Source organism: Doryrhamphus excisus, linkage group LG10 (assembly GCF_037039965.1).
Source record: "Doryrhamphus excisus strain RoL-2023G ecotype Guam linkage group LG10, RoL_Dexc_Guam_v1.1, whole genome shotgun sequence".
Classification (NCBI taxonomy): Eukaryota; Metazoa; Chordata; class Actinopteri; order Syngnathiformes; family Syngnathidae; genus Doryrhamphus; species Doryrhamphus excisus.
This window is the reverse complement of record NC_136366.1, coordinates 19,612,501-19,631,012: the sequence shown is the minus strand read 5'-3', so window position 1 is coordinate 19,631,012 and position 18,512 is coordinate 19,612,501. Positions and strand designations below refer to the sequence as shown.

Genomic DNA, 18,512 nt, shown 5'->3' with positions numbered 1-18,512 from the left:
ATATAAGCAATATTTTTAGTCAAGGGATCACCCAGTGAACCACACAAAAAAACACCAACATTTGAATCTGTTCCCTAGAAATATCAGTCTGAAAAATACTGGTCGTCTCCTATTTCAAGATTTATACACGTGGACCAACAGGTGGCACCAAACAACTTTACCCAGAGTTTTTCTTCCTGTCACTCACACACACACCATGTGAAAACCATATTGAAAAAGAGAAGTCAAGTTATATTCAGGGTCGTCGTATATTCGGCACAACTTGGAATTAGACCAAAATTTCAAATGAAATCACACAAAATGCCAGAGTTCGAAATAACGCCAGGCACCATGTCAGCTGAGACCTTAGATTAATGACTTTACACAAAGTCCAAAAACTGGACCCGCCAAAACAGGAATGGTTGTTTCATTGATGATATCAATAAAAACACGAATGAATCTTGGGCAGGGCTGCACAGAGGTCGAGTGGTTAGCACGCAGACCTCACAGCTAGGAGACCCGAGTTCAATCCCACCCTCGGCCATTTCTGTGTGGAGTTGTGGGTTTTCTCCGGGTACTCCGGTTTCCTCCCACATTCCAAAAACATGCTAGGTTAATTGGCGACTCCAAATTGTCCATAGGTATGAATGTGAGTGTGAATGGTTGTTTGTCTATATGTGCCCTGTGATTGGGTGGCCACCAGTCTAGGGTGTACCCCACCTCTCGCCTGAAGACAGCTGGGATAGGCTCCAGCACCCCAAGAGACCCTCGTGAGGATAAGCAGTAGAAAATGAATGAATGAATGAATCTTGGGCATATCATATCAGCACATCAGGCATGCTATGAGAACCAAATACAGGATGTGGAAGCGAAAAACTGAGTGGAATGTACTGTAAGGGGTCAACAAAAACAGAAGGATTATGTACCCAGAACCAGGAATGATGAGGTATTCTGAACCTGCGCCAAGAAAAAGACACCTTATACCCTTGATACATCCATCTCCGCTGGCGTCTTTAAAGTGACGCAGTGAAACAGGTGATTCGCATAAACCCTGAAGATTTATTCAACAACTTCTTAAGACGAAAGGGGCACTTTGTCCTTTGAACGCCTCTCAGCTCTGTTGCTGCCGAAATTCAGCTTTTGTGTTAGCGTGAAATCGGCCAGTGTTTGGTGAGAGGACCCCGTTGAGCCCGCCGCCTATGATCAGCACCGCAGGGAAACACACACTCTTGCACAAAAACAGGCGCACACTGAAGGTCTGCGGGTGTGCGCTCGGCCTCAGCTTAGAAAGAGGCGAAACCACCACTCACCTCTCTCTCTCTGATCTCATCGCCGCACACACACACACACACACTCACACACTCACAAAGACGACGAAAGTGAAGCTGGTGAGAACGGCTCTCCAGAGTGAAGATGTGTGTTGACAGCTGTGGAATTAAGTCGATGTGTCCACAATATAAATGAATGCTTATGCAATTCACGGTGCATACCCGTACTCTAAGCAGGCCGACCCAAGCGGCTGTTTTTGTTCATGTTCTGTCCTCTTTGGTCCTCCGATGACACTTTTCCCTCTCGGTTGCCCTATTGTGCTCGCTTCGGTATAGCGGCGTAGAGGAGGGCAGCATGGAGCAGATGCCGTCTTGTCACGGGACAAAGAACCCCTCCGTCACCCTGTCCTCTCCTTTCCTTTTGCGCTCCCTCCAGCTTTCATCAGCCGCGCATCAAAGTGGCGCTCTGCATATGAAAAGGGCCCCCGTCTTTATGCCACACAAATTAGCCTATCGCCGCCCCTCCCCGACTTCATTTCACAAAAAAAAAACACCCTCACATCTGTGCCACGTCCGTGAAGGAAGGCCCTCATCTGCACCGTCTCCACTGTTTTTCTCAGCTCTTGTCTCTTTCTCCACTTGCCGTGCCTTTCAGCCCCTTAAATTATGGCTGTGAAGGGAGAGAAAGGGGGGAACGAGGGGGCTCAGTCTTCCCCAGATAAAAAGGATGGGGGCTAAAAACAGAGGGGGGAAGGTTGAGAGAAGGACTGAGATGGAGTGGACGAAAACAAACATGAAAATGGAGAAGGAGAAGGATACAGAATCAGAAAGAAAACTCAAGCCAATGATTTCTTTGTTTCCACACCAGAGTCTTTGCTTGTTTTGATGCACTCGGAGTCAGTGGTGCACTTTCCCACTCCCGTTCCTTTCATCGGGTCTCTTCTTCTCATCCACAGCTGCCCCCTCCGAGCATGCACACACAGACACACCCCTTGCTGATATCAAAGCAAACGGAGCCAATGAAAGTCAATAATTGTCCATTGTCATGGAAATGCTCTGCTCTTGTTGAGATGGAGTGGGGTGGGAGCGTGCATGCACGGCAAACATTAGCACACTCGGATTCCCACATGTGGAGTTTTGGAGTGTTCAACCACTCGGTTCAGGAGAAATCCCCCTTGCCATTCTGTTTCTGGAGTGTTATGATTTGCTTTCAAACTGCAGAAATTAAAGGCAATCACGTACTACGCTTATAGGAAGTAAAACCGGCGGGTCTTCCGCCGTATTCCGACCAGCGCTTGTTAGGACATGCCCTCTTTGCCTGGCGAGGGTCCACCCAGATTCTTTGGTTCTACAGTAAACCTCGGATATATCGAATTCAATTGTTCCCACTGGTTTTGTCCGATATAAGCGTAATCCGTTATATGCGTATACCGGAAAATATATCGGATTTATATCCGGTATATGCGTAAATCGGATTTTATCCGTTATAAAAAGGCACTTCCTTGACTATGTTTCCAATGTACCTGGACGCGCAGGCAACGCTGCAAATGCTGCAAATGACGTCGTATAGCGGCCTGTCACGATTCGGCGAATCGGAGCGCCACGATGCGGCCATCCGATATATGCGAGGGAAATTTAATGGAAATGCATTGGAACGGGACTGGAGATTTTGTCCGAAATAGGCGAAATCTGTTATAAAAAATCCAATATATGCAATGAATTTTTATTAAATGCATTACAGAAAAATCGGTTCTTTTTTATCTGTCCGTTGTGTGCGAATTTCCGATATATCCGAGTCCGATATATCCGAAGTTTACTGTACCAGTTGTGAGTCTCAATTAAGGGTTACAGTTTAATATTACAAGAAGTAGATACAAGCAATTACAATGCCAGCACTGGAGAGAACGGTCAGCTCCCCCAGCCAAGGTCAAGCTATCTCTAAAGTGTCTGAAAGGTTCCGCTTCCTCATATGCCTGATGTGGAGGTGATCCCAATGATCCGGAAACATCCCCATGGATTAGTTGACAACGGAGCCATTCCTAACACAGTCATTCCTATTCCATTCCTAACACAGTCGTAAACCAATTTGGACATTGGGCAGTATTCCTTTTCTCGGAAAAACAGATACTTGTGTCTTTTTTAGATTTTATTCAGGCCAACAACTATAGCAATCCTTTAAAATCTGCACCAAGGATTACAGACAAAAATGCCGATATCAGTCCAATATGTGTCAGATATCTGATACACGGTATGGTCGTTTGTTTCTACTCTCCACACCACAGAATGGAAGTATTAGTCTGTATATTTGTCTTGGATTGATGCCTCCCTAATTGTATTACAACTGCATCCAGAATCAAGCATTTTTATGTTATGGTCCAAGATGGAACATAATACCTCAGCTGACGGACCCTCCTCGGGCCATGTGGTTAAGATGTGATCTGTCCAGGGTCCTAAAACAGCTGGGATGGGATCCAGGTCAATCAGAAAATGGATGGATGGTCTATCTTTGGAGTTTGTGGAGTCATTTTTTACTATAGTCGCACACTGTATAACATAATGGAAGGTGCTGATTTAGAGCTATTTTTAGAGCTGTCCTATCTCGTCTGACTGTGTCCCAGCTAGCATGAACTGCTTGAATGACAACAGTCCAGTTGCAACCGATTGAATGCACAGAGTATATAATGATGTGGATGAATGAAAATATTCACGGGCATATTAGTAACAGAAAGTTGAAAAAGTTGAGGTTGAAGTGGTCGTTCTTAAGCTTGCTACGTTTCTATAATAATAATAATAATACATTTTGTTTGTATAGCGCTCTTCAGAGTACTCAAAGACGCTTTACAGTGACAAAAATAAAAAATAGAGTTGAGTAAAAAAACAGAGTAAACGATGCATTAAAATACAAGAATTCAGAGCTAAAAACAAGGCTAAAAGCGGGGTGGGGCACGGCAGTCAGGTATAATATATAGTATAATAGGTATAATATATATAAGATATAATTGGACATTGAAGGCATTTTCAGCTTTGTCTAACATAAAATATCCCTCTATGATTTTTTGAGGTGTTTTTTTTTTCATTTTAAACTTGGTGCATGCTTGAGTATGTATTAGTATACCTGACTGTTAAGTTGCTGTGTGATGAGTTTAGTGACCTTTCTAAGAGGACATTGTGAATCAGACTGTTGTATGGAGTATGAACTCCTGCAATTTTTTTTATAGCTTATGATTGGCTCCTGTCAAATAAACAACTGCCTGCGCATTTACTCTACACACCCAAAAATCCTGCTTGGTGTAGCACTGAAGCATGATTGCTTTGGTGTCTTGTGGGGTACTCGCTTTGGCTTTGCCTTGAATGATGTCATTCAGTTCCTGTGTTTCTGTGTTCACATTTTCTAATTGAGAGAGAAAAGAATAGAGAAGATATACTAACAAAAGATAATATATAACGTTTATCATCTGCAGTTTCCACACTTGTGATGCATTAAGGTGAATATACGGTCTCTTTCGCTCACATTAGTTGCGGTTCGTGGATAGATGACTGTGTGAAGACAAGCTAATGGCTATCATGCTCCAAGTGTCATTCAGCAGGTATTTATTGACACTCGTAAACCTGTCACCATTGCACAGCTTCGCTTTCTGGCCGAAACTACAGCTTTTAATCACCCCCACACTTGTCTCTTTACGTTAGCTATAGCGCTTCCACGCTGTGTCCTACATTGTTTCTAATCTTCCTGCCTTGTCTCCACCCAAACACCCCCCCCCCCCCCGCCCAACACACGTTCATACTATGATTTAATTCCTCCCCTCCTGTCCTGCTTTGATGGTTCACGTTCCCTCTCCTGATATGCCGCTTTCCATCCATCTCTCCCTCTCCCGTCCCTCCCCTCCTCTGTGCTTTGATCCTAAACATCCCCTCTATCAGCCAGGTCTTTTAAGACGTGACCCCTGCATTCCGAGGGTCACTAATGACCTCCTCGCCGCGTGCACGTCTGTGTATTTGTACGTGCGAGTGTGTATACACCTGCGTGAGATTAGCTCTTTTCCCCCCATGTGTACATGTCGTATGCACACATGTATGTTGTTCCGTGTGTGTGTGTGTTTAAATGCTTCATCATTGTGGATTATTGCTGCCCCCACGGAGATAAAGGTGGACCTTTTCTAGCTTTATTAACTTTCCACCAAGGCTTAAAAGAAAAGGAAATAATAAGAAGAATTTACTGAGACAGAAGGACAACAAAACAAGTTTGATGCCGTTGATGACCACAATGTAACTCTTTAAGATATGGTACCATGATAGTTTTAACAATTAACATATTTAAAGCACTTTAAATGGTGACATGGAATCCACAGAAAGTCATGCGTATGCCTTGAAATAAGTTTGGGATAGGTCTGAACGCTCAGTTTCAGAAAACTTTTTAATACTCACTGTGGCATCACAGGGAGCCAGACTGCCTTGTATGGGCACGCCCAGGTAAAAGCTGTGCGAGCTGTTAGCTGTGCAAATTGAGCGGGACCAATCACAGTGCAGTGGGAGTGCCCGGAGGCGGGCCGTGGGTGGATAAATTAAAACAGTTTTGGAAATGGCTATGAAGACAAGGACTTTTCTAACACTGGCTCTATGTGATGTCACAATGAGCCTTGTGAGAATTCACCGGCTCCATCCAGCCAGTGACTTCCTCATATGGGCGTGCCTGGCCACAAATGTTAGGTGGGACCAATCACAGGTGGGCCGTGGGTGGAATAAATTTAAACAGACTGTTTCAAGGAAATACAAATGGAATAGGTGCAGATTCTGGAAGATCTAGAAAGCTTTCTGTGCGTGTTATTGGGTGTAGCTTCTCTATAGGAGTCCACAATTCAATACAAAGGGCTAAAATTAAGCATAACAGGTCCCCTCTAAGCTCTCATTTAAATTATCGAAATGGTCCCCGCATCCTTAGATGTTTAATTCTTCTGCCCTTGGTGGAAAAAGTTTGGACACCCTAACGTTGTGTGTTCAATACTCTTGGATTTCTGGGTTTCCTTCTAAAACTGTTGAATGCTCCTAATGCGTCAGCTAATCTTTGTTTACTTTGCCGTTGTCAGGCTTTGGCGACTGAAGATATTCAGAGAAAAAAGTTGTAATATGAATATTAAGGCAAAAAGAAGTTTTACTCTGACAAGATAAAGTCAGAATTCTACAAGAGTAGGTTGCGAAAACGGTTATGAAAATGGAGTGAAATTATGATGGGAATAAAGTCATGATAATGAGAAAAAAAATGGCAGGAAAAAGCAGCTGTAATTTTATGAGGGGGAAAAAAGCTATTATAACTCCAGGAAAAAAAATCATAATTTTACAAAAATAAACTCGTAATATTATGAGGAACAAATGTCATTTTAGTGGCATAAATTGAAAGTGGAAGAATATCTAATATTATGAAATATTAAAAACATTAAAATAAACATTAACATTGAAACATTAAAATAGCTATAATTTAAATAATTTAAATAATTTAAATAAGTTTTATCATTCCAATTTTTTATGGCATAAATTTAAAATGAAAGAATATCTAATATTATGAAATATTAAAAACATTAAAATAACAGTAAACATTAACATTGGAACATTATAATTTAAATAATTTAAATAATTTAAATAAGTTTAATAAGTTTTATCATTTAAAATTTAAGTGGCATGAATTTAAAATGAAACAATATCTAATATTATGAAATTTTAACATTAACATTAACATTAACATTGAAACATAAATTACAAACAACATTATTATTATATTATTATTATATATTATTATTATTATAAACAACATAATTTTAATAATTTTAATAATTTTAATAATTTTAATAATTTTAATAATTTTAATAATTTTAATAATTTTAATAATTTTAATAATTTTAATAGTTTTACTAAATTTTAGTGGCATAAATTAAAAATGAAAGAATATCTAATATTATGAAATATTAAAAAACATTAAAATAACATTAAACATTAATATTAAAACATTAAAATAAAGATATAATTTAAAAATAAGTTATAATATTATGAAAATAAAGTCATAATATTACGCTAAAAAAGACTGCCCTAAAATATCCAGTATTCAAACGGATGCCAGCTGGTGTGGCTGTGCTAAAGTATGTTGGTAAACCTCACACCCTGATGCCCCTGAAGCCGTGCTGGACGTTCAGCGCGTCGGCTATTGCTGGGGAGTTGGAGACCCAGCAGGGTCGGATTGCACGTGTGCCCACCATTAAAGGGGTGACTGACCCCTTCATGTCACCGCACCCACCATCACTGGTGATGTACTGTGAAACATTCTGGCCACTCTTGAATAAAGTGACCACTGAGCACGCTGTCCAATACACAAACCACATTTAATAAGAAGCTCCACACTCTGCCTGCGTGTGTTCTCTCTGTTACCATCTTCCAAAACCTCTCTCTTTCTGTCTTTGCTGTCTCTCGCCCTGGAAAAACATTCTTGCGGGGTGCATTTACCTTGGTGCCCGGACGCAGCCAAAATATTTAGGCTGTCAAAGGGAATCAGCGTCAAACCAAATGGCTTGGAGGTCTGTGTGCGTGTGTGTGTGTGTGTGTGTGTGTGCGCATTGGGGTTTGTGTTGATTGAAATGTCAACCCCTCAACCCCCTCCTAATGCCAACACTATCCTACCTCACTACACCCCAACGAGCTGTGCGAGCGCGACACCGATGAATAGCCACACACACCATCAGCTCTTACATTTACACACAATTACTGATGACAAAATTAATAAATGGGCAAAAAATTATTTAGCTACATTTTACTGCTTTACAGTCAACAGTCATTTGTAATCAGAAGAACATTTTCAAAGTGTTGCCATCAATTGGGGTTTTAGTCGTACACGTCATTTTCAAGTCACATTTTAACACTCGGTCTCATACAAGTGTAAAAGTTTATTAACCACTCCAGTGGAACCTTGGTGAGCATCATTAGTCCGTTTGAGAATGTCTGACTCAAACGTTCTGTGACACTTTCTGGCAAAAACGTGGCATAACTGCGCTGGTTAGCACATTATATTTCCTTAACACTGCATGATAGAGTGAAAAAAAGTTCCCATTCCGTGTGGAAGTGGTTAATTTTTGGCATGTTACTTTGTCCTTCTTCCCCACTCTGTTTCAAACTCTTGACGTATGGATTAAATAAATTGGAAGCTAAGTAGCTAACGTGTGACCCTGTAGCCTGCACATTAGTGTTGACCAATGTAGTGTAAACAAAGAATAATAAGAGTGTATATGTGTGTTATTTTAGGTCTCTGAAAAAAAAGCATCATATAAAGGCATGTCACAGATGGAGAAGGGTCTTAACATTCTTAATTGTCATTGTTAAAAGTGAAGCTTAAATTTAGCTTAAATCTAGCTTAAATTTTAAGAAAATTGCTGGAATTGGAAGGTTTTTTGTGTATGACCTTTCAGAGTGGAATATTTGTGCCTTCTTATTTTTATATTGTTTAATCGCTTTCAGATGTGCATCTGTACAAGTTCCGATTTTTAGTCCCGCACACCAAAAAATGTTGAATAAGCCACTTTTTGGCTACAGTGAACACTTTTCTGACGTCCTAGACTAAACAACTGATGACTGACAAGTTAATGACAGGGACACTAATAGTTATGGCTCGGCTCATACTGCGGTCTCCTGATATAGCACTGAGGTCCCTTTTTGCACTCAGTTTGACCATGGTGTGAAGATTTGGTAGGAAAATAGCAGTGACACACACACACGTTCTCCTTACATCCATAAAGGTGGCACCTTTCATCACTCAGGCGACATGAGGGAGAGTTGGTGATAAAACACAGACAGAAATCCCACAGTCCCACAAGACACAGTGGAACCTTGGTTATCATCATTAAGCTGTTCCAGAAGGTGCGACTCTAACCAAAACGGATATTAACCAAATCGAATGTTCTTATAAGAAATCCTTCATTCATTCATTCATTCATTTTCTACCGCTTATCCTCACGAGGGTCGCGGGGGTGCTGGAGCCTATCCCAGCTGTCTTCTGACAAGAGGCGGGGTACACCCTGGACTGGTGGCCAGCCAATCACAGGGCACATATAGACAAACAACCATTCACACTCACATTCATACCTATTAACCTAGCATGTTTTTGGAATGTGGGAGGAAACCGGAGTACATGCAAACTCCACACAGAGATGGCCGAGGGTGGAATTGAACCCTGGTCTTGTAACTGTGAGGCCTAACCGCTCGAACACCGTGCAGTTATTAATTAATTAAAAGCCGGAAATTTTTAGCATGAAGCATCTTAGCATGAATAATTTTATAGAGTATGTTAAAACTGGCCCGATGTGAGAAAGTTTGGTTGAGGAGTCGATCAATGAGCGTCAATCACATGCATGATTTTGCTTCATGCCCTCTGGTGGTCGTAGTGACCATGGCAGCACAAAATAGAAACTCGACTCGGAGCCATTTGTGTGGCCTAAATTTCACGAGTTGTGAATTATAGTTATTGAGATTTTACCGGTTTAAAATAGAAAAAAACTGTCATCAGTTTTATAATGACATATTATAAAAGGGAAAGATGCGCCTTTTTAGATCATATTAAAAATATGCCTGAATGCATCTCTCACTGAACTCCACGGTCGGTATAACGTATTGTGCAAGATGTTTTCAGAACAAGACAACACAAACAGCATACAAAGTCCCAAAAATAAAAGTCCAACCTTTGCCTTTGTGGATAAGATAGAGACGGCAGTGATCACAACACCAACCCACACACAAACCACCGACCCACACTTGGAACTAAAGTGGCTGCTGGCAAACCAAACTTAATTAACTTCGTACACACCAAAGCACATCTCAGTGCAACATGCATGCAAACATTCCCCACCAGCTTGCTTTATACAAAAAAATAAACACACCGAATGATGGTTGTTGATGCACAGTTTTCCCGCCAACAGCCGCAACCTCATAACCGCACACTAACAAAAATAAAAGGAACACCCAAATATGCTGAATTTGTCAGGAACCAAATGTCTCGGTAATGCGGGAAGATGGCCAAAAGCACGTCAGAACGACATGAGCACTATCGGATCGCTCTAAAAGTGGTCCGCCAGTTCCGATCATCACAGTTAGTTGTGTGGGAAAAACAGAAGTGAGTGAGAGACACTGACAGAACGGTTTGAACTCAATGTCGACATTGAGGAATGTAGTTGTAAATTATTCTTGGGATTCCAGCCAGAGAATTCACACTTGTTTTGGAAGAGCGGCAGTCCCCAAAAACATTGTTCTATGATGCAATATGTTAAATATGAAAGCATGTCTCAAAAAAAGTGCTAATGTCCATATTTGTCCAGGCTGGTACTGGTGGTTGGTGGGTCTGTATTCAATTCGTGATTTAATTCGATGTTAGTCCTGTCATAGTTTTAGAAAATACATAATAAATGAGTTAAATTGGATTGCTATAATGTACGTATGTTTTTTATTCAGTATTTTCAAGTCATCAGACTAAAGTCCGAGTCAAATCCAGAGTTATTGATGTCAAATTCTGAGCCAAGTTGCAATTCTTTGGTATTGATATTTTCTAGCCAAGTCCAAAGTCATCAACATTGTGACTTAAGTCGCGTGAATTGAGTCCTTGAAGAACCTTGAAGAAATGTTATGCCGCTCATGCCCCCCGTCACCTTACCGCGATGAACTCTAATGACGGCAGCGACCACTAGTAATCTAACCGACCAGCAATCATGTGACTCATCCAAGGCAACTTAGAAAATACATAATAAATGAGTTAAAATCGCTATAATGTATGTATGTTTTTTACTCAGTACATTCACTGAAAATCTCGAGTATTTTCAAGTCATCAGACTAAAGTCCGAGTCAAGTCCACAGTCATTGATGTCAAATTCCAAACCGAGTTGCAATTCTTTGGCATTGCTATTTTCTAGTCAAGTCCAAAGTCATCAACATTGTGACTCAAGTCGTGTGAATTGACACCCGACATCTTACCACGATGAACTCTAATGACGACAGCGACCACTAGTAAACTAACCGACCAGCAATCATGTGACTCATCCAAGGCAACTTAGAAAATACATAATAAATGAGTTAAAATGGCTATAATGTATGTATGTTTTTTACTCAGTACATTCACTGAAAGTCTTGAGTATTTTCAAGTCATCAGACTAAAGTCCGAGTCAAGTCCAGAGTCATTGATGTCAAATTCCGAGCCGAGTTGCAATTCTTTGGTATTGCTATTTTCTCGTCGAGTCCAAAGTCATCAACATTGTGACTCAAGTCGTGTGAATTGACACCCGACACCTTACCGCGATGAACTCTAATGACAGCGGCGACCACTAGTAAACTAACCGACCAGCAATCATGTGACTCATCCAAGGCAACTTTGCTGTTATGGTTAAAAAACATCACCTCGATGGAAGAAATTCCCGTTGATGCTTAAGGCAAGTGCTGGATTTTACTCTTGCCGATATGTAGCCCTGTGCAAACACTTCCCTGTCTGCTCTAAACATCTGTGGAGAGGAGCAACGTAGCAACAGACGCCTCCTGTGTGGTGCTCCCCTGTGAAATTCCACTAAAACCACCAAAATATGTGCAGTGAACACACAGGAGGTTTATGGTCGGATTTAGTTCAAATACTAGTGAAACGTATTTACATATACTCACCTGATGTAATATGAGGCGCAACAGTACTAGCCACTAGAAAAGTAAAAAATAAAACAGCTTGTATTTTTGGGTAACTTGAAAAAAAAAAAATCAACAATTTCCCAAGATAAATGCAACATTTTCTCGATTAAACAAATGACCACAAAGTCATTGAACAAAGAATAACAACAGCAGGTGAGTTTGTGCTCGGCAGCAGAAACTGTTAGCCGACTGTGTTTGTGGACTGGACAACTTTGGCTTAGCGTCCCTCGGCTGAGGTCCAACGAGGTTTGGCTCATTTCTGCTAAGTGCTGAAGAAGCTGGATTTAGACCAGACCAGTAACAAACATGGCCAGTATGAGGGGTTGCAAGCAGACACGGGGACATTTTGATATGTATATATAAACCGCATGTCAGGTTAACTCTCATTTGAAAACTACAGTATGTCAAAAAACAATCCCAAATGAATATTTTCCAAACGTTTTGAGCGTTTGCTTATCTAAAAACTAAAACCGTCGTGGTTAGAGTAGGTTCTTATTCAGGAATCTGCGGTCGACCTTTTGTCTTTTGAAAAATGTCTGGGATTGAATGAGCCGCCTTACAGCAGAAACAAAATTGGCTTACGTACATCTCTGTACTAGCATGCTAGCTAACAAAACAAAATAGTATACAAACATGACGTGTCACTAGTTTTCATTTTCCTGACATAAATAAATATTTTTTCCATTTAAGTAAGAATGGAACAGTTTTCCTTGCTACAGAATAGATGGTACAATCCTGTATTTTATGTTATCTTATGTGAACCAGGAAGTAGCTTGTTAGCTAACAAATGGGTGGGAAAAAACAAAATAAGCTCTCTACAGTTTTGCTTTTATTAGTTATTGTTTTTTATCTTTTTAGTCAAGGGACTAAAACTAATAGTTTTACATGTTTTTTTTGCATTTTCCTTAATAATTTGTATCTGTTCCATGGTAATTGCAGCCTGATTAGTGTTAGCTTTGTCATAACAAAAGCCACACCGACCTTAACCTACACAACAATGGAGGGAATGATGGCCACCGTTAAAATTAGCATCGCAATGACTCTAATGGTCTCTTACGTCATTACCAACATTAGCTTACATTAAATTAAATAGTTGTTAGTGACTTTTAAGCCCATTTGTAGATGCTTGTTTTTTCTTATTTAAACAACAGAGCCTCTAAAGTGTTTCTCCCTGCAGCTTTGTGCCCCCAGAAAGGCGTCCTTATAGGATTTTTGGAAAATAAAGTCTTTCTGTTGATGTTTGTTTTGTCATCCATTTTCCTTAATTAGTTAGCTTAGCCATTTAACGTGAGGCTTAGCATGCTTCCCAACTGACGCGTCATATTTGGTTCAAACAGAAGACATCAATTCCCAACATGAGGAGTATTTACTGTAACGTACAGGAAAACCTTCACTGAACATGCAAACCTTGCCACACTGGAGGGAAAATCTCCACTAATCTCAAAACAAACACACGCAAAGAGTTTGTTCCCTGCTCTATTTCAACATAAACAGACATTTATTTATATAGTATCATGTATAAAGTGTATGGATTTCTTGTGTTTGCTTTACTGAAATGCCATAACGACGCCAAAGCCAGGGAGGTTCATTGGTCGACTGCCAGCTGCTTGTAAAGCTTCAGCACCAGTTTGGGTCCTCTTACAGGGTGAACATGCATTCAGGACACAGAGGAAGCTTCAGAATAATCTGAAAATCATTTTTATACTGCTGATGTCCATACAGTGAAATTAAAATTACAGTAATTTATACAATATTTATATTACATAATGCAAAAATCAATAACGCATGGTAATTCAGGCACATTATGCATAAAAAGTGCATTAACCTCGGTTGGCGTATCTAACAAAGACAACGTACGAAGCCAAAAGCGTACCACTTCCACATGGAATGGGAAGAGAACTTTTTCACTTTATCCTGTCGGACACGCCATACATAATATGATGTTGTGTCTCATCACTGTAACATTACTGATGCAGAGTGACCAACACACTACATATAATGTGTCTTTTAATATACAGTAAAGTCTCGTTATATCGATATCGGTTATAACGAATTACTACTTATTACGATACTATTTTCATTTCCCGGCAAATGTCTAGTCTTTTATGATATAATTAGTTCCGTTAGTACGATACCCGGTTATTATGATAATCCGGTTACTACGATGCCCTTTTCATCTCCCGCCAGCCAATTTGGTCTGCTTATATCGATACAAAAGCAGCTTAAATCAATCTTTGCTTAAGGATTTCAATACCAAAAAAGAACACGGCGAACGGCTGCTTCCAGTCAACTTTATTTTTCACACTTCCACCACCACAGTGCAGCACACACACCGAATTCCGCACTTCCTGGTTCACAGGTCATGCTCAACCCGCCCCACATAGCTGGCCAAACACATGCCTGCAACAGAAGAACCAACTGACATAGCATACACACCTATTCCAACGAAGACACAAGCGTACAAATACATGTATTTAATTGTGTTGTATTCAGATATCTTTTTATCGCTTGCAATAATCACTTTTTTCATATGTACATGCTGGCATTCGTGGTTTCTCTCGTGTGTATAGAGTCTATACACACGAGAGAAACCACAAACGCAGTTGGTTCTTCTGTTGCAGGCATGTGTTTGGCCAGCTATGTGGGGCAGGTTGAGCATGACCTGTGAACCAGGAAGTGCGGGAATCGGTGTGTGTGCTGCGCTCTGGTGGTGGAAGTGTGAAAAATAAAGTTGACTGGAAGCAGCCGTTCGCCATGTTCTTTTTTGGTATTGAAATCCTTAAGCAAAGATTGATTTAAGCTGCATTATTGCCCACTTTTAATGCAGTTCGGCGCAGGATCGGATATATGGATAGTCCGGTTATATCGGTATTTTTTCAGACTCTCGAGAATATCGATATAACGAGACTTTACTGTATTTTTTTTTACAAATAATAGGCCCAATATGACATTCCAAATAAATTGCTCTCATGTTTTTTGCCTTTAGTAAACCTTTTCAACTGTGTAATCATTGACTACTTCTCCAGAAATCAAGAACCAATGATTGCCAACACCCAATAATCCTGAGAACCAGGAAGAAAAGCCAAAGAAAATAACTTTTACAGAATCATGCCAATCATTCTACCTCAATTTAATTATATTCATCTAGAAAGCTAAGAATATTTACTTCTTCGACCTAGTATATAATGTCGTGTTTATATCAGTTGTAAATAGCTTTAAATTGCATTGTTTAATGTGGGCAGGGAATACAGCACAGTAAACAAATCACATTGACTGTATTACGTTTAAGTGCAGGGCTTTTGGAGGAAAATGTTTTTTTTAAGAGAGGAGCTTGGTGTCATGTGTCCCGACAGACGGGAAGATAATGTCAGAGGAAGTGGCCGACATCTAATATGTGACTGTTTGGTCAACAGAAGGGACGAAATCAAGCACCTCCATGCGACATGACACCGGCGGCTCCAAGCAAATTGAGAGGACACTACAGCAAATCAGCCAAAGAGCTGAACATTTACTAGCACAAACCCACCCATGTAATTACCCATGCAGAGATGAAAAAGCGCACACGTGAACAAACATCCAAGCATAGCCAGACACAAACAATAATAAACACGTACGAGCAATTACGGGCCCAGTGGACAAACACAGCCTGTGCTGTAATTAAAGATGGAAAGTTTATACTTCCTTTTATCAAAGCTGGGTGGAATACTTGAGGAGGAAAATATGACATCTTAATCATATGAAACAAACATTGTTTTTGCGCCATACAACATTAAAGCCAGCTAAGAACATAGTCTTTGAAAGCAAGACAATAACAATACTACCAAGGAAGGGTAATAATTATATTGATGGTACACTGCCTAATAATAGAGAGTTGTCATGGTAACATCATTTATTCAATAACAAAGACGTAATTATATGTTTTTATCAACCCGAATGCCCGAGCTTTCAATTTTTAGTTTGATGTAAAACTACCACTTTTGTGTTATGTTCGTGTATTCCACAAAAAATATTTTAGTCAAAATGAAAGTTATGCTTGAAATGTGCCTCCATAAAAAGCATTTTTTTTTAGTAGGGAACTGATATTTTCCTGAAACGTATGTATTTTTTACTGCTGATTACTAAAGAATGGAAAAAGGTAAGTAAAAAAAAAATTCTGATGAAAGACGAGAGTCTAATCTTTGTTTTAGTAGTGGCCATGTTTATATACGTAGCCATAAAACACAATAATCTGTGTTCCTTGAAAGATCAGTTGAAATCGGTACTGGAGGGGTTGACCACCCATGGAAATGTTCCTTTTGGAACATGATGATGTTCGATCATGCGATCATGCTGTTTTGTTAAATGAGTGGGAGCCAAGGAGCAACAATACTGCAATTACTCCTTACTGTTGTTTTAAGTAGTTGCAAAAAAGCACAGCGGTAGTCCAACATCAGCATGTTGAAATATTTTGCCGTAGTTCATCACGCATAGAAAACAAGCTACCTCAAATGAGTGTCCCCATTAAAACGGTAGAGACAATGGTTTGGCGGTTAAAAAGCTTTGAGCACAGCTTCCATCGGATGGTGTTTGGTTGCGTGTACCAATAGGAACCATTGTGCCATGAATGAATGGAACAGGATGTGATTCTTTCCAGTGAGACGACTGAGATGTAATCAGTTGTGCGTTACAGGCAGATACTGTCATCACGCCAGCATCATTTTAGCGCCGTATATCTAGCTCTGACACACGCATGCATGAGTACACACATTTGCCGTGTGCTGAAAGACGGTTCCCGCTCTCAGGAAGCGACCGTGGAAAGATCACAACTCTTTTACGCTTTCATTAATCTTAATATTATTGGTGTTTGATGTGGTGTATGACTGCATATAAACACAGCTATGGTTGGTGCTATATTTTGGTTATGGGCCAACGACTTGCATGACGTTGCATTTAGAGCTTGATGTCGGAGCTTCAATGTTCCATCGTACAGTATAAATATTCAGTCGTGGTGATGTTCAACTTTGTACTTTGTCTCGGAACCGCTACCATGTTAGTGTTACATTTATGAATGAAGCATTATTTTCATGCGGATTACCTCGCTTTGCTCTTTGGTTATGACTATGGCTTTTGTTTGGGTTTCTTCAGGCCAAAGATCCAAAGATCTGAAGCATGACTTCCAGTTAGAAGCAAGCAGGTAACACCACCATGTCTTTAAAAAAGGTGATGGAGTCACGCCTTGCTTCCTTAACGACTCTTCTACTGATCCAAGACCACGTTTCGGCTTCCCAATGTGCCAATCCCTACTGGTCATGAATGGACCAAACGGGCTTCAAACATTCCTCATAGACCAGCATTCATCCCGGCGCCATGCACCATTACACCCAATGATGGGAGGAAAGAAACAACACTTTCATTAGCAGGTCTGCTCCAGCGAGACGCGGAATGTTCCGTGGCTTTCCAACAACACGGACACAGAAAGGAGGCCTTCATGCGGCCCATTGTTGTCGTCAACAAGCTCGCTTAGTGTAATGGGCTCGGTGGAGCCCGCCCTTCAAAAGACAAGGGGGCACCGTGCACGAATAAGAGCAGTCATGCTTGGACAGATTGGAGATTGGGGCAAAGAGAGGACCATTGGTTGCGTTCAATGAGCCTCATTTAGTCCAACTCCAAAATAGACATCATAAACACGATGCAATTAAAAAAATAGCACTGGGAATAATTTGAGCCTGAAACAACACCCTAGCCTTTTTAAGACCTCAACATCACCTGAAAATCAACCGTGATTATATGAAATTTCCGAACTTATGGTCATAACCAAAGACTAAATTGTGCTTGTTGTGTTCTTTGATATAAGATACATGAGATACCTTCTCAACATATTTGATGACACCCTGATCTATCATCCATTCATTCGCTTCAGATTATCCGATCAATCTCAGCTAAGACTTTACAGTCTCGACTCGTCTCCTCCAGATCCACTGGGGAGCCTCCTTCCGGTTTCCCCGAACACCTCCCCAGGGATTCGTCTTCACGAGATGCCCGAGCCACCTCAACTGGCTCCTTTTGATAATTCAGCAGCTCTACGATGAGTTCCTTCCAGAAAACCAGATTTGGCAAACCAAGACCAGGCCACTTCCGCTCTCGACTGTTATTTGTTTGACTTTGAATAAAATGTAGTAAATCCTTATTCTGCAGCATCTGTCTTGCAGACTCCATCTTTTGTGGTGAATAGAGAGCTAAGCCGAATTACTGTCATTCTGACCCTCACCTAAGGATAGTGACCAAAAGGACAGGACAAAAACGTGATCCGAAATGAGTTTTCTCCACAGGGTGGCTGGGTTCTCCCTTCGAGATAAAGTGAGGAGGTCTCTCATCCGTGAGAATCTCGATGGGGAGGCTCGGGCATTTAGTCGGAATGGCTCCCGGGCACCATCATGGGGAGGTGTTGAGGGCACGTCCGACCGGTCAGATTCCTCAGGAAAGACACATCGAGGAGACTAAGTCTCCCAGCTGGTCTAGGAATGCCTCAGGCTGATACCTCAGGGGAAGCTGGACAAAGCAGAGGAAAACCTTGGCTTCTCGTCTGCCCGACTTTGG

At 40.8% G+C, this 18,512-nt stretch overlaps 1 protein-coding gene across 1 annotated transcript in view; it reads right to left on the bottom strand.

Moving 5' to 3' along the window:
- The window catches only part of trabd2a (TraB domain containing 2A), a 60,032-nt gene that overhangs the window by 31,487 nt on the left and 10,033 nt on the right, over positions 1-18,512 (bottom strand). The gene's annotated exons all lie outside the window — the stretch shown is intronic.